The sequence below is a fragment of the Protopterus annectens genome, chromosome 1.part1 (genome assembly GCF_019279795.1).
Source record: "Protopterus annectens isolate FY-2018-M chromosome 1.part1, PAN1.0, whole genome shotgun sequence".
Taxonomy (NCBI): domain Eukaryota; kingdom Metazoa; phylum Chordata; order Ceratodontiformes; family Protopteridae; genus Protopterus; species Protopterus annectens.
In genome coordinates, this window is record NC_056726.1 from 22,630,597 (window position 1) to 22,647,558 (window position 16,962).

Genomic DNA, 16,962 nt, shown 5'->3' on the forward strand with positions numbered 1-16,962 from the left:
ATGCGGGACAGATGTGGCAGGCCGTTGCATTCTGTCAGTCCTACAGTCTCAGACCTCCATACAGTATATTCCCCTGGAGTGACAGCATAGGTGTGCTAGGTGTTCATGCCAATACCTTCTATCAGTCTTGATAAGGTGGTGTGGATGCTGTCAGGGTGCTACCTATGGCTAAAGACACACTTGCATGGGACACCTGCACTGCATGCTGCATTCTTTCGCTATTGCCATATGCAGGTTGGGTCATATTGTACCCATTCCCCACAGCAGAGATATGACCAGAGAGGTACCTGTGGGTGGTGTTTGGGCGAGCTGGGTGCATGTGTGCTATGGACACTACTTGCATCTGACACACAGATATGCATGAGGCATTCCAGTTATGCTGGCATGTGCAGGTACATCAGCTGTTTCCCAATACATCAGTTCTACCTCCTTTGTGATCTGCAAGTGTTCAGGCAGAAAACACCGGTATCCCCTACTACAGGACCAGATAATGTGATACATACCTGTATGTACAATTCCAAGGGTGTGTCTATTTCACAGTTACACAATATATACTGTATGTCTGGGGTACTTCCCCCTGTGTACTGCTTGTTTATCTAGCCCAACAGCCATGCCATGTCAATCTTTCAGATGGTGACACATATTACCACCATACATTTACAATGGCTTACTGCTAGCATGTGTTATACTGGTGGGAATTGTCTTTGGCACTGCAGTGATGAGGACTTGGCCCTGTCATCAGCAGTAGTGGGCAATGGCCACCAGGTCTTACCTCAACATGCATACATACTGACCACTCTCACACAATATGAAACACACACCAACCTAACACACACATACCTGCATATTGTGCAAATGCTACAATCTATACTGCTACCTTGGCCACCTCTAGGCATCTGTGCTCCACTGGTGTTATACCTACACATACATGTTACTACATTTCTACATAAGGTTGTGGGGGGGGGCACACCTGACTGTTACGACGTGTGTACATCGGATTAGGTGTGGGCACACCAGACCGTTACTACATTTCTAAATAGATTTGGGGGCACACCTGACTGTTACTACATTTCTAGGTAGGGTTGGGGGGAGCACACCTGACTGTTTATACATTTCTACACAGGATTGGAGGAGGGGGGCACACCTGACTGTTACTACATTTCTACACAGAGGTTGGGAGGGGGCACACCTGACTGTTACTACATTTCTACACTGGATTGGAGGAAGGGGCTCACCTGACTGTTTCTACATGTCTACATAGGAGAGGGGGCACACCTGACTGTTACTACATTTCTACATAGGATTGGGGGGACACCCTACTGTTTCTACATTTCTACATAGGATGGGGGGGCACACCTGACACTTGTACACATTTTCTATGACTGTATTGGTATGTCAGGTACTCCATTTCATTCTGTATTCTAACCTATAATGCTGACTAAAGGCATATCAGTGTACTACAGGTCTTAGGTTTGATTGACCTACATATTAGTTTCTGACTTCCTACCCTTCAGAGCTAACATCCCACTGCCTGACCTGATGTAGTCTTCCTGTGTAGGCCTGGGGGGAGGTTACCCATAGACATCATTCAGAGGCCATAGCTCAGCCTTTGTTTGTGTTTGTCTACACCTGTCCTGCTGGCTGAGACTGTTGTTGAGTATGTGAACCTCCCTGACTGGTATGTGTGAGTCATATGGACACACATGTGGCCCAGCACATTTTCTGCAGTGAGTTTTGTCGCCCTGTGTAGTACTGGCTACTATGGTGACACCAGTAGTTGTTACAGATCTCATGGCACCACTATAGGTGTCTGCTTTCTGCTGGCATACCATTCAGCCACCCAATTCCCTTGGATGCTCTCATCCATACCATAGATACAGGTAATAACACATACTACTCCATTCGGCAATTGGTAGGTTGAATGACTTACCTTGTGAGTGTGCCAGTATTGAGGGTGGTGCTGCAGGGCTGCCTATGTCGGATGCACATAGTACACTCCCTAGACATGGTTGAGCAAGGTAGTGTCATATTTGGCATCCCTTTTACTGTATGTGCAAGTCAGAGAGAGGTGTCATTCCCTGGGTCCCTCCTGTGTCAGTGTATGTGCTATGCATTGCCTCTTTGCCAAGGCCAGGGCATACTGGGCATGCCTCCTTCTGCCTACTGGAGCAGGCTCAGGTTGCTCCTCCTCTGAGTCACTCTGTGCCTGTGCAGGCCTTGGCAATGGTGAGGGGCTGTGTGGCCCTTTCATTGTGCTGTTCCTGCTGCAGCTGTTTCCACAGAATAATATTGTGTAGCATGGCACATACGATGACAATTTGGGTACATGTAGCTGGTGAGTACTGCAAGGATTCACCAGATGTGTCCAGGCACCAGAACCATGACTTGAGCATCCCAAACACACACTCTATTATAATTCTGGTCTGTACATGTGCCTCATTATGGAGTTCTTGTTCGGGTGTGTGTGCATTTCTGATGCGTGTCATCAGCCACAGCTCCAGTGCATAACCAGACCCCCCACTAGGTGACCGTAAGGGATGTCCCCATTGGCAAATCTCTGGTAGAGCTGTGTCAGATGTCATATGTGGGAATTGTGATAGCCTCCAGGGTAGCCAGAGCACTCATTCATTATTATGCCCTGGGCTAGATTCCAAGGAGGAATGGGTTCCTTTACTGGTCATCTTTACATTAGGAAACCCTTTAAAAATGGTTTACAAAGTTTGTGTGACATTAGAAATGCACAATTAAAACCCATATGAAAGTTGGAAATTGTGGCTAGATGAACTTTAATTGTTGAAGCAGAGGAACCAGATTGGTAAAGGGTGGCTAGGAAATCTAATACCTTATGAATAGGACTAGTATAAGGGTCTAGTCCACTTTCAAGGGCCCAGTTAACAAAATTTTCCCTTTTACATTTATACAACTTCCTAGTGGAAGGGTTGTGATGAGTGACAATAATTTGCTGGACAGGAGAAGAAAGGGAAGGATGCCTGGCAATCATGGGAATTGGAAAACCATGCAGTGAGCTTGAGATGTTGGAGATTGGGATGAACCATGGCCTCTGGATGGGACAGCAGATCTGGAGCCGGGTCTACAGTCCATGGTTTCTGAAGAAGATGAGGCCAAAGGAAGGGACACCAAACCTGTCGAGGCCAGAAGGGGACAATGAGGATTATTGAGTTCTCCAATCGTTTGGCTTTCTTTAGAAACTGGGATATCAAGGGAGTCGGGGGAAAGGCATAAAGGAGACCGGGTGGCCAATTGTGGAGAAGAGCATCTCTGGGTGACTTCCTGGGTGGGGGAATTGGGACAAAGTTACTGCTGCACTTGTTGTTTAGGGGGGACATAAAAAGGTTGCAGCAAGTTTGGTGCCAGTGATGAAATATCTTGTACACCATCACAGGATTTAGAGACCATTTGTAGGGCATGAGAATGTTTTTTCTCAGTTTGTCTGCTATCACATTGTTGCTCCCAGGAATGTGAGTTTCTGTGAGAAAGCAGTTGGAAAAAATCACCCATTGCCAAACTCTGAGTGCTTCTTGACACAATGGCAAGATTTGGATCCCCCTTGTTTGTTGATGTACCAGACTACCAACATGTTGCCCATCTGAATAGCTATTGTCCCTAGAGGAAGGACGTCTTGGAATGCTTGCAACACTAACAGCACTGCCCTCATCTCTAGAACATTGATGTGCAAGTTGGCCTCTAATTGGGACCACGTGCCTTGGAAGGTTTTTCCCAGATAATGCCCCACCCCATCTGGGAGACACCCTTGGTTACTATGGTTTGGGGTTGGGGAAGAATGAATGGCTGAACCAAGAGAATCTGATTGGAGTGGAGCCACTAAGTGAGATCCTGTGCAGCAATTGGTAATCAAGATTAGGTGAGACACTGGTAGGTGCATCAGAGACCATTGGGAAGCAAGTAGCCATTGCAAAATTTGCATGTGATACCTTGCTAGGGGAACAAGAATGATTGTTGCTGCCATGGAGCCCAATGTTTGTAGGACTAGTCTTGCTGGGATTCTTTTGTTTCGTAAAATTTCCTTGACTTGTGATCTGATTTGTTGAAGTCTTTCTGGAGGGAGTGAGGCAATTCCTGAAACAGTGTTTAAATGGGCTCCAGTAAACTGTAGATGCTGAGTGGATTGCAAGCTTGATTTCTCAAAATTTATGGTTATACCTAGAGATGTACAGAGGTGTAGAGTCTAGTCTCTCGCCTGTTCTAACTGACACCTGGTGGTAGTGGTAAGGAGCCAGTCATCAAGGTAAGGAAGTACTCAAAACACTAGCAGCCTGAGATGAGCTGCCACAACTGTCATGCATTTGGCGAACACCATGGGGGTTGTGATGAGACCAAAGGGCAGCACTCTGAATTGAAAATGACAGTCTCCTGGAGCTTTTGCCCATTTTTATATGGTAATAAGCATCTTGAAGGTCTACAGAGCACATCCAGTCACCTTTTTCCAATAATGCAAGTATTGACTGTACAATGACCATCTGGAATTTGGTTTGCTGAACTGCTTTGTTGAATTGGCTGAGATCCATGAAAGGTCTCCAGTCCTCTGTTTTTTTGGGCACTAAAAAGAACCTTGAGTAAAAAACAGATCCTGTTTGGTCTGGAAGGACTTTTTGTATGACTCTTTTGTCTATCAGTCTTTGAATTTCTAAAGTTGCTGCTTCTCTGTGACTGCGTGGTACATCCAGAAGTTTAATTTGGGATGATGGTAGAACTGATAATGGTATTTTGTAACCTCTGGATATTATTCCCTGCACCCATCTGTCCATAGTTAATGTTTACCAGGCAGATTGGTGCAGAGAGCGTCATCTCCCAACTGCCTCCAGAGGAGGGCAATCAGGCATCCATTCTGCAGTGATGGTAGGAAGTTCCAGAAAAAGAATCTCTGGACCCCTGGTTTTGCAGTCCATTTCTGCCGCTGGAGTAGCATCTTCCATTATTTCCCCCTCTGCCCCAGGGAAAGTCTTTGCCATGTGAATCCTGGAAAGGCCCTTTGGATTTTTTAAACCATAGTCTCCCACTTCTTTGGTTCCCAGAGTAGGGCCTCTGAGGAGTGGGGAAACATATGATTATGGCAGAAAGGGTCTTACCATCCTTTTCAAATCTGGCTAAAATATCTTTGACCTTGGGACCAAAAAGGGTGGATCCATCAAACGGAGCATTGATGAATGATGCTTTGAATGACTCCACAAAGTCATACAAGCACATCCAGGAATGCCTTCTAATGGCTAAGCCTGAACCCCCCTGCTCTGGAAGTCCCTTCAGCTGCATGAGAAATCAGCCTCATGGACGAGTTAGAAATTGGATCAAGGGTTACTAGCTGAGAGGTAACTTTATCCTGTACCCCTTGAGCCACTGTTCCTTTGAGGAGGGATCTGACAGCTCCTTGATCAGATCCCTCTATACCCTAGTGAAGTGTGCCATATAATTTAAAGACCTGAGAGTGAAAGTTGTTGAAGCATAAATGTGCTTCCCAAATCTATCCAAAGTCCTAGACTCCTTGTTAGGAGGATGGATAGTCAGACTTTCCTCGGCAAGTTCCCTTTTTGTGGCCGCCGGTATCACCATGGCATCAACAGGTATTCCTTTGGACCAGTGAGGCTTATCCTTTGGGACTGATAAGATACGATCAGGGTTTTTGGGGATTGGCTTGGCATCTTCCACACTTGCTGAATGATCAATTTAATGAGATTGTCAGGAGGTGGAGAGATCCAAGAAGTAGAGCGCTGAGCATGAAACATCTCCAGGTATACTGACACCTCTGAGGAAGGTTGAATGAAGGACCAGCCACCCCTCTGCTTCAGGATTTCTAGGATGTCCCCAAAGGAAACATCATCAGGGGGTGACCTAGGGGAACCTTCCCCTTCATCAAAATCAGTATCTTCAGTGAAAGACTCTTCCAGAGAGTCTAAATGCTTCCTCTTGCACTTCCTCTTCACAGGAGCTTTCTTGGGGGAATGATCCGGGGAAGTGTCCAAAAAGGAAACCACCAAAGTCGGTGCAACCTGGAACTTTTGTTCCCTCTGTCCCAGGGACAAATCAGGTCAAGGGGATATAGACAGCTGTCCTGACAAGGAGAACAAGGAATGTGAGTCCTCAATGGACAAGGCTTTCTCCATGACTGGGAAGGCTGACCCTCCTGTAGAGGGATGGGAGCCTAGAATTGAAATAGACTCCTTTGGAACCAGGGTCACACCCCACACTGAGGAGGCAGCCCCCAAGGCAGAAACCTGGGTCAAAACTACAAGGGCCAAAGGAACAAGGGACATGGACAGCTCTGAAATTAAGGAAACTGATCCATGCACCACAGACCCAACCTGAGAGCCCCAATCTTGGGAGCCCTCCAGTGCTGAAAACTCAGAGAAGCTCAAGGCAGCTCTCAGAACCAGAGAAGAGGATGATACTGGAAGTGAGACAGTCAGAACTGAGGGAACCAAAGACTCAACAGGAGTAGGAGGAGGAGGAATTGAAGGTATTATAGACTGGTTGGTTCTGATGCCAGTGTGGCTAGGAACAGAGGATAACCCCCTCCCTGTCAGAAGCTGATCCACCAGTCTCAAAATGTCAGCTTCTGTGAGACTCTTAGTAGATCAGATAGAGGCAGTCAAAGGAGACTTATGAGGTCTACCTTTGAGAAAGGGACTTGGTGGCCTGTCTTTAATAGGATCAAAGGTTGGTGAGTAGGGAGGAAAGGCAGCTGAGACTTTTTCTGCACTGAGGGTACTGACGGTACCAAAGAATTCACTGTTGGCTCTGATACAGTTTTAGGTGTGGCGCCAGATAGACCTTTCAGTGCCAAAGAGCTCTTCATTACTGAGGTGGGCTTAGAGACCTTCTTGGATGGTTTTGATGAACGAGGAAGTATACAAGGTCTTTCCTTGGTAGAGGAAGAGGAGGAGAATGAAGATGTCCTAGCTTCAGTCCTAGACCCAGAAATGACCTCTTCAAAATCAGATTTGAGGAGTCCCTTCAAGATAAGTTTATTCTTCCTCTCAGTAAGGGTACGGGTAGAGAACCTGTGAAAAGTTGAACAATAAGTTTATTCTTCCTCTCAGTAAGGGTACGGGTAGAGAACCCGTGAAAAGTTGAACAATCTTCCTGAAGATGAAGTTTCCCCAGGCAGTATACACATAAAGTATATCTGTCAGAGTTGGGCATCTTACCCTGGCACTTCTGGCACCTTTTGAAACCAGTGGTGCCTTTTGAAGTTTTAGCATGGGAGAGTTGTTTTTCAGCCATAACAAAATAAAAATGGGGTGAAATACAGTCACACAGACAAGGAAGAGATACAGAGATAAAGAAGTTTTTTTAGACAATTAAAAAGGGATGAGTAGCTAAAGAGGTAATAAATGGTATAAATGTACCAACAATGGTACTAAAAAAGACTTCCACAGGTAGAAAGATAAAGAGAAAAGAAACAGAGTCAAACTAAGCTATGAGAGGAACTGGTAGACAGAGAAAGTTTAAGAAGAAATGTAAGTAAAAATACATAGATATAACAGTATTAATAGAAATAAACTTACTAATAATCAGACTTGGCTTGAGAGAAGGACAAACACGTCTGACCTACAAAGTGGCAAATGAGATCTGGGGTAAGTTTCAAGAGGAGCACTATGGGTAGTGCTGGCTCAAGAATTTGGAAGGCATGAGCTGAAATTAACAGCCGAGTTGGTTCTGATGCTCGGAAACGAGCTCTCTGTGAAGGATTCAGTGAAGACTGACACCATCAGATGAAAGGTTATCCAAGCTAAGATGCATGGTGCAATATGTGTGTCTACTGGTTTTGTCTTATCTTTATAGCTCTCCCAGCTGCGAAAACCCATGAATGCTTTCACATAACATTGTCTCCTAGCCAGTTTCTGTTTTCCCTTTTCCCCAGCCAATCACTCTCCACCAGACTGTAACCAATATCTCTTTATCAGACTGTCTTCATGACAACGTGAGAAACAGACAGCTAATTTCTCATTATCAGATTGTTTCCATCGATACATGAGGACCAGATACAGAATTGCTACTAAGCATACATTCATTTGCTAGAAAAAGCCTCATAATATTCAGTATTCTTTTTCATTAACTTGCTTTCTCTTAAAACATGTTACTAAATCAATCTAAGGGCCTTAATCCGGTCATCCCCCATGCAAGAATGAGAAAAAGCACATTAATTTTTTTTTTGGCATGCTCTTTTAACCAGGCTTTTTTTTACACACAGTGTCTACATTTCTTAAAACTGAAGCGAGAGAAGAAAGAGAGAAGAAGGGAGAAAGAAAAAAAAAGAAAGAAAAGCAGCACCTGTTTACAATCTCCATTACACTTAAAATTAACTGAGAAAACCATACACCAGGAAAATAGTACTATTAAGAAACATATTTTCTTTACTTACAGTTAACTTTCTCCCCTCTCTTCCCCTCCCCAAAGCATTTTCCTAAACAATAATGACATGAAGTAGGGCATATACTTTAGAGTCCCCCACAAGGCCAACAAATTCTGAAAAAGTCCAATATTTCCAAATTTTCTTGTTCTGTCATATTTCACAAATATAATTATTGCATTGAAATACCACATTAAGTTACTGGTTTTATTACTGTTCATCTCCATCTCCCAAATCCTGTCTCTGTTTCATTTCCAATGTACTTTTGATTCTTCCAGTCAACTCTCTTGCACGCTTCCTTCTCTCCAACATTTTCCTTTCAAACATTGGAAAGTTTTCACAGGTACAGTATCCTTGTGGTCTTTATTACCAGAAGAACAAGAAGCAGAATCTCATTCTGTTTCACATCTCACTTTTTGTTGGACAAACTTCTTAGCACTAACTTCATTAAAAATTGTTTTGTTCCTCCAAGGAAGAATACCTCGAAGACAGCAGGGTACAGAAGTTTGAATCTCATGCCTGCATCTTGGCATTCCCTGAATAGTGGAATACATTTACTCCTCTTCTGCCTGGTGTACGAGTAATCATTTTCCACAAACACTCTGCTGTCTCCCACTTTAGTACTTTGTCCTTCTGCCACAGTTTTGTCAGAATCAACTCCTGCTGGTAAGATTGCATCTTTACTATTAAAGGTCTAGGTTGCTTTCTCATTGCCAGGTTTGGAGCATACACACAATGTGCCCTTTCAACTAACAACTTCTGCTGTGGAATACCAGGCCAGTTGCTTATTTATGCTTTCATAAAATTAATGTAGTCTGTCCCTTCCAGATTCTCTGGTATAGCTGTAAATCTCAGGTTTTCCCTACATGCTCTGTCCTCTAATTCTATTATTTATTGAAACATCTCTTCCTGACCAGCTTCATATTAAACCAGCCTTTTCTTAATTTCATCCTCTGATATTTGGAGCTTTATCACCTCATCTGAATATCTGTTTAAATCTTCTTCCATTTTCCAGACTTTTGTTGTTTGTGTTGATATACTCCATCAGTGTTTCATTTATTTTAACCAGGTCTGTGTGCAGTTGTCTTATATCTTCCTGTAGGTTACTGGAAGTCATGTCTGGAGGTTGCACTGCTGTTTGCTAAACAGCTGCAGAACTTTCCCTAGTCAGTGTGTCTTCCTCACTTTTTATAGCTGTTTTTTTTCCAGGTCCTCTGTATTTCTTTTTCTCTGTCATCCAGGCAGTACACTTACTATCCAGTTACTGAAATTTACCCATAAACAGAAAAGTCTACTGGCTTTTTTCTGCTGAGTTTCTGCTTTCACACTGTGAGAGCTAGAATTAAGCTGTTACTCAATGTGCAGCCATCTTGGAAGTCTCCTACTGTGTGACATTGAGCAGGTCACTTAATCAAACATTGCTCCTAGGTCACTCATGTAAAAAGACTGTGTCCAGTGGGCCTACCTGATTAACAAATGGATATTTATTTAGTACTCATATGTAATTACCATCTCAGAGACATCAGGTTACTGCTTAGTATGTCATTGCTCTCACAGAGTGATAAATTTATTGCTCAGTATATGATTACTATCATAAAATGATGAGTTTAATGCTCATATGTAATCACCATGAGAGAGTAATCTGGTTACTGACCAGGCTATGTTTCAGTATATGATTGGTAGTATAGACTGAGCAGCTTAAGCTCATATGTAATTACAATGGCCAAGGGATCTGGTTATTGCTCAATATATCATAGCTCTCACAGTGTGATCAATTTAGTGCTGATGTGTTATTACTACCTCAGACTAATTTAATGCTTATATGGTTAGGTTAGTGTTCAGTATGTAATTAGTATCACAGAGTCAGAGAGTGATCAGTCTAGTGTTTAGAATATAATTGCTATGGCAAAGTGAGCAAGTTACTGCTGATATGTAATTACAATCACAGAGTGATATGTTTCGTGCTGAGTAAGTAATTAGTTTCACAGAGTGATCAGATTAGTGCAATATGTAATTACTATCACAGAATGATCAGTTTAGTGCTGAGTAAGTAATTAGTTTCACAGAATGAGCAGGTAAATGCTCATATGTAGTTAGTATCATAGTGTGATTATGTTATAGCCCAGTATGTAATTACCATCACATATGCTCAATTTAATGTTCACTACCTAATTGCTATAACAGAGTAATACGTTTAGTGCTGCACAAATAATTAGTTTCACAGAGTGATCAAGTCAGTGCTATATGTTATTGCTATCACAAAGTGATCATGTTATTATTCCACATGTAATTACTATGACAGACTTGTTAGATTAGTGGTCACATGTAATTGTTATTACAGATGTTCAGCTTAGTACTTAGTGTGTAATTGCTATCACAAAGTGATGAGGTTATTAGTATGTAATTATGGTCACAGAGTCATTAAGTTAATGCTTCTCTAATTATTACCGCAGTGACCGGTTTAGTGTTGAATAAATAATTAGTTTCACAGAATGATCAGGTTAATGCTAAATGCTATTACTATCTCAGAGTGATAAGGTTATTACCCAATATGTAATTACTATCACAGAGTGATCAGGTTATTACTTAGTATGTAATTACTATCACAGAGTGATCAGGTTATTACTCAGTAATTACTATCACAGAGTGATCAGGTTATTACTTAGTATATGTATTTACTATCACAGAGTGATCAGGTTATTACTTAGTATGTAATTACTATCACAGAGTGATCAGGTTATTACTCAGTAATTACTATCACAGAGTGATCAGGTTATTACTTAGTATGTATTTACTATCACAGAGTGATCAGGTTATTACTCAGTATGTATGAAATTACTATTGCAGAGTGATCCAGTTATTACTCAATATGTGATTGCTATCACAGAGTGATTAGGTCATTACTCAGTAATTACTATCATAGAGCGATCAGGTCATTACTCAGTAATTACTATCACATAGTGATTAGGTTAGAGCTCTGTGTTTAATTGCTGTTGCAATATCATATGCTAGTTCAGAAGTAACTACTACTACAGAGTAATTAGGTTAGTACATAGTATGTATTTATTATCACCAAGGGATTGTGTAGAGCTCAAAATGTTCATCTAGAAATCCCTGTGGGACAGAGCTATGATAAGAGATATGTTGATTTCTTTTGTTTTATTTACTGGTGTTACAACATGGACTGATAAGAGGATGCTAGGTGACATCTTTAAGAAATTCATCACTGCTGGAGACCTTTGCGGGTAACATTGATCCTTAAACCACATGCCAGGTACAAAACCAGTTTGTGACTCCACATTTTTGGTTAATATGATCATAAATTCCAAGGTGTTCCAGCTATTACACATCATGGCCAATTCCACTTGACAGTTTGTCTTCCCAATGAAGCATCACTTCTTTGATGATGACACTGTTTCCACAGAGAACTATAACCTGAGCTCAGTACCACATAACAGTGTCCTTGGCATCTCTAGTCTTGAGACCTGACTAGTGTAAACAGTTTCTGTTCTAATATTTCTCAAAGTACCCTTTGCTAGTCAGTGTATGCACTTAACACTGCTATATTAGGTATTCTGTGTCCGATAATATCAGCACAAGGCTTTGTGATAGAGTCTACTTCGACGACATCCAGCACTTGAGAGGTAGCGATAATATCTCTAGCTAGGCTACTATTATTACATTTTGTAAATCCCAACACATCCCTCTTCACACAAGTTCACCTAACTATCAACAGAATTCTGAAAGAACATGTGCACAATTCATGTGCAAAACACAGGCATAAAGGACTATAGCTGAAACTATTCATTCATAAACAGAATACTCAACTTTCTGATTCCATTTAAAAAAAAAAATTGCTTGAATATCTTCTAATCATTAATACATTTTAGAAAAGCTTACTTACTGTTGGCATATACTTTTATCCTGTTTGCCTTATGGCATGTAACCATGGCAAAAAACAGAACTAAACAAAACCAAAAAAATCTTTTGAGGAGATGGCTTTCCTAATGACATTTTCACTCTGTGAATTAGATTTCTGAACTCCATGTTCACTGCATTAAACACAACTACACGAACCTGGAAATTGGTAAAGGCTGTCAACCACAAAAATCAGGACATTTCTTCCTACAGTTAGATGATCTTGCATTTTAAGTCAGTGTTTCTTACTTTCTTTTCCAATAGTAACTCTGCTGCCAAGATAGTGAAATTACACTGAGATGTTAGCAAAGTTTTGTCTTGCTGGTGGGTGTGGACTACTCAGCACAGGTAGGCTCATTTCACTGTCTTCCCAATTTGTAGTGAAACTAGTTAAAACAAGCTGTCCTATGAGAAGACTATCGTTTTACATAGTTTAGTGAATTCAGTTTTATAATTTTAGTCTCACAAACCCAACCTAAAGGCCACAGTACCTACTAAACAATAAACTCTACAGTTTTAGAAAAAAAGACAACTTAGGGATTCTCTCTTTCTCCCTTCTTCAAAATGTATAAATCATTAATTTTGAGAACTGTAGACATCTTCATTCAGCACTGTTTTCTCATTGTGCAGCCTAAATATCATATCATGTCTGGTAGAGCTAACCTGTATAGCCAGTTTTGTAGTGTTTTTAATTTCTTTACATTTTGCTTTGTAGTATGACTCCTCTGTGTGATGAAGAGAAATGCTTGGGTGTGAAGAAAAAAATAATTTGCAGAAGGATATCCTGCTAAAATAATCTGGCAGCTTTTTCTGTCTCACTAATACAATGTGTCATAAAGAAAAAAATACCTCCTGTTTTCAGCATATATTAACCCTTTGTAAGGTCATTTGATGCTGATATATAATTAATGTGAAAGAGCAGCATTTTGCGATAGAGTAAGCAGATAAAAAGCAGTTGTACAAATGTATTTTCTGTAATGAAACCACATTCTTTGTTAGGCATAACATGATCAGACATTGACAGATCAACACACACACACACACACACACACACACACACACACACACACACACACACACACACACACACACACACACACCTCTCTCTCTCTCTCTCTCTCTATATATATATATATATATATATATATATTATCTTTAAAACCCAGTTGTGTTTCATTTTGAACTATATAAGAAGAAGAAGTGCTTTTGTAACTGAGGAAAAATACATTTAATAAGAATGAAAAGGTGTTCCAGAAACATCCAAGGACTAGCTTGACAATGCACACACATTCCCTGGGATTCAAAAACAGTTTGTATGTTGTAGTAGCTGAATTTACAAGGAGAGAGTCTGCATATCGATTGGGGGCAATTCAGAGATACATTTATTGCAGCCTCAATAGGCAGTGAAATACAATGGTATCATGTGACACTTGTAAGTCAGTAGGTCAAATGTTGCTTTTGTCGAAGGCAAAAAAGCTGGTACAGATAATCAATGCATTTGCTCAGACTGTCTTTTTGTCTGTACGAGATTGTGGAACAGTGAAGATTAGGGAATTTCCCCTTTCTCCACTGTAATGTCATCTTGGAATTGGTATAAGTAAGTTGCAGGTTGTTGGTATAGTGTGTGTGTGTGTGTGTGTGTGTGTGTGTGTGTGTGTGTGTGTGTGTGTGTGTGTGTGTGTGTGTGTGTGTGTGTGTGTGTGTGTGTGTGTGTGTGTGTGTGTGTGTGTGTGTGTGTGTGTGTGTGTGTGTGTGTGTGTGTGTGTATGTTTCATGGTTTTGTGTTTTAAATGTAAATACGTGTTGATTTGCCAGCCAATGTTTGGAAGATTCAAACTTTTAAAATATAATCCATGTCACATAATTAATCAAATTAATATAGAAACAAAGGCCATCTTGTTTTAACTATTATTAGAGCTATCTAAGGCTTTTGATTCTGTCTGCCACAAAAAATACTCCTTCACAAGCCATCTATAACAGGTTTAAATCAGTCTTCTCTTTCATAGTTCATAAGCTACCTTTCTAACAAGATCACTCATCCTTGTTACCCATCTCGGTTGGCGTACCTCAAGGATCTACAGTGAAGCCATTATTATTTCATCTTTTCATCATTGAGCTAGGTTCTGCCTCTTTTTTTGCTTCTCTTATTTGATATGCAGATGATTCTACACATCTGCTTAGCTAAAATGTTTTTACTTCAAGAACTTACACAACCATCTTTTACTGCAATTGAAAATTGGCTTGATGACTCACAACCTCTCCTCAATGTGAAGAAAATTAAATTAATACTGTTCACTACTCTTTTCAATAACTTCAAAGAATTCTACCAAAACTGAATTAATCACCCAAACTATACTTTTTGTTGTTATCACTAATGAATAACCTGAATTCGATCAACATATCCTTCAAATAACCAATAAAACTCATCAAAATCTGGAATCATTATACAGGATAAAACTTTACCTAACTGATTCAGCTAGAAAAAATATTGCAATTGCCTGCCTATTCCCCTTGCTACTGTATGCCTCTCCAATCTTCATAAACCTGTCCTCTACTCAGTTTCATAAACTTGGACAATTTTATAACAAATCAGCTAAATTTTCATTAAATCTACTATATACAGCTCACCACTGTATTGCTCTCAAACATTTAAACTGGTTAGAGTTACCCATACTCTTACATTTACATAAACATTAACTACATATAAAATACTCAGCTCTCCAAACAAATGCCCTAGTCTTCAACACATTGTTCAGCTATATTCCAGAAGAAGAAATACTTGTTATTCAGACAAATCTCTTTTCAAGGTATTTAAATCCAATAGCATAGCTGGTAGCACTCTTTACTCTAATTGTGTTTCAAAAAATGAAGCACTATACCTTACACAATTAGGCAACTTGACTCTCTTACTTTATTCAAATCAAAAACTAAAAAAATTCCTATCTGATACTTGGTTGTGCACTTGTTTATCACCTGGTTAACACTTTTTAATACAAATTTTCTGATTTTATATGTAATGGTTTAATTACTTATAAGTTCATAGGTTGTTAGGTATATACTAGGCTAATGACCACTAGGGCTTTTATAAGCCTAGTCATGCAACCCAACCCAATGGCATTCCCTGGTAACATGTGCATCTTAATTGGGGGGTATATTTGTTAGGAGGGGTATGTTAGGAGGCTGCTAAAAAATTAAGGGGGTATGTAACTTAAGGAATGTTTACTGTTGGCTTCTGTCTATAAGAAACATGGGGCCAGCCCAGGGATTCATTTAATAGTTCCCATCCAATGGTGAAGGTTATGTTTCAATAGGGCTGGGCATGGACTCTGCTTCATATGCATGGGGAGCCTATTTTTGAGCATTGGGATCCTTTGAGTCATATATCTGTCTCACCAGCATGTTCTTCCATATTGGTGAGAACAAGATCCAGTATGTTTGAACCTCTGGTTGAGGTGCGAACAAACTGATCAAGGGCATTTGTGTTAATAAGGTCCAGGCAACATTCTGCCTGCAAGCTGGTGGTAGTGTATGTTTCTAAGTCTAAACATGGGTAGTTAAGGTCTCCCATGAATAGAATGTTTGGTTAGATGGATAGTGTCTCCAGTAGGTCTAGATAGGAGTTGTGGGAGTCTTGAGACATAGATGGTGACCTATAGCGTGCTAAGATATGGTAAGGAAATCTATCTAAGTTGATTTGCATATGGATGAACTCCACGTTATTCTCCTGTTTAACCAACCTTGCGGTATTATTCCTGGAATTATGTAATAACATAACTAATTTCAATTTCTATATTTTCTGCTTCTGTAGCTTTTCTATCTTATTTTTCTTACTGTCTCTTCTTATTTTTCTCTTTTGTCTTTTCAATCTTATTTTCTCTTCTATTTTGACTATGTCTATTAATGTAATTTCATTTATAGTTATTATTATAGTATCTTACCATTTTATGTCACTATAATAATTTTTGTAATTATTTTGTAATTATATGTATTTTATACATATTGCTTATCTTTTTCCATTTTGTATTCTCAGAGCTTTTCTCCCCAGGCCTATTCTAAAAAGGGGCTTTTCTGCCCAGTTGGACTATCTTGGCAAACAAATCAAATAGATAAGTAAGTAAATAAATCAACTCATTACCATTTAAATTGACACCTCTATAACTTTCACTAACACCGTACACCAAACACCTTATAAATATGTTTATAATTATTCATCCCAACTACCCCTTCCATATTTACTTTTTCCAGTTAACATCGGACTCCCATATAGTTTCCTGTATAACTCTACTTGTTGTTCCCTCTTTATTGATGAACTATCCGACTTGCTTCACTGCTGATTGTACCACAGCTTTTTGATAAAATATATTGCTATCATAGCCAATTTATGTGTAATATACTAGAATTCATTACTGTACCACTGGTGACCTCACATTTGTACTCTGTATTGTATTTTCGTAATTATACTCTGTTGTAATACTCATTACAACCTAGGCTGAGCCTGCAATTGGTCATGTTTGATCAGTGCTCTTTCCCAGTAAACAAATGTTATAAAAATAAAAATAGGATAAATAAAAAAAAATCATGACTTCATAAGCAGTTAAATTCTGTAGCCTTCATAGTATGCACATTGTAGTATAATGCTATAGAAATGATCAACATTA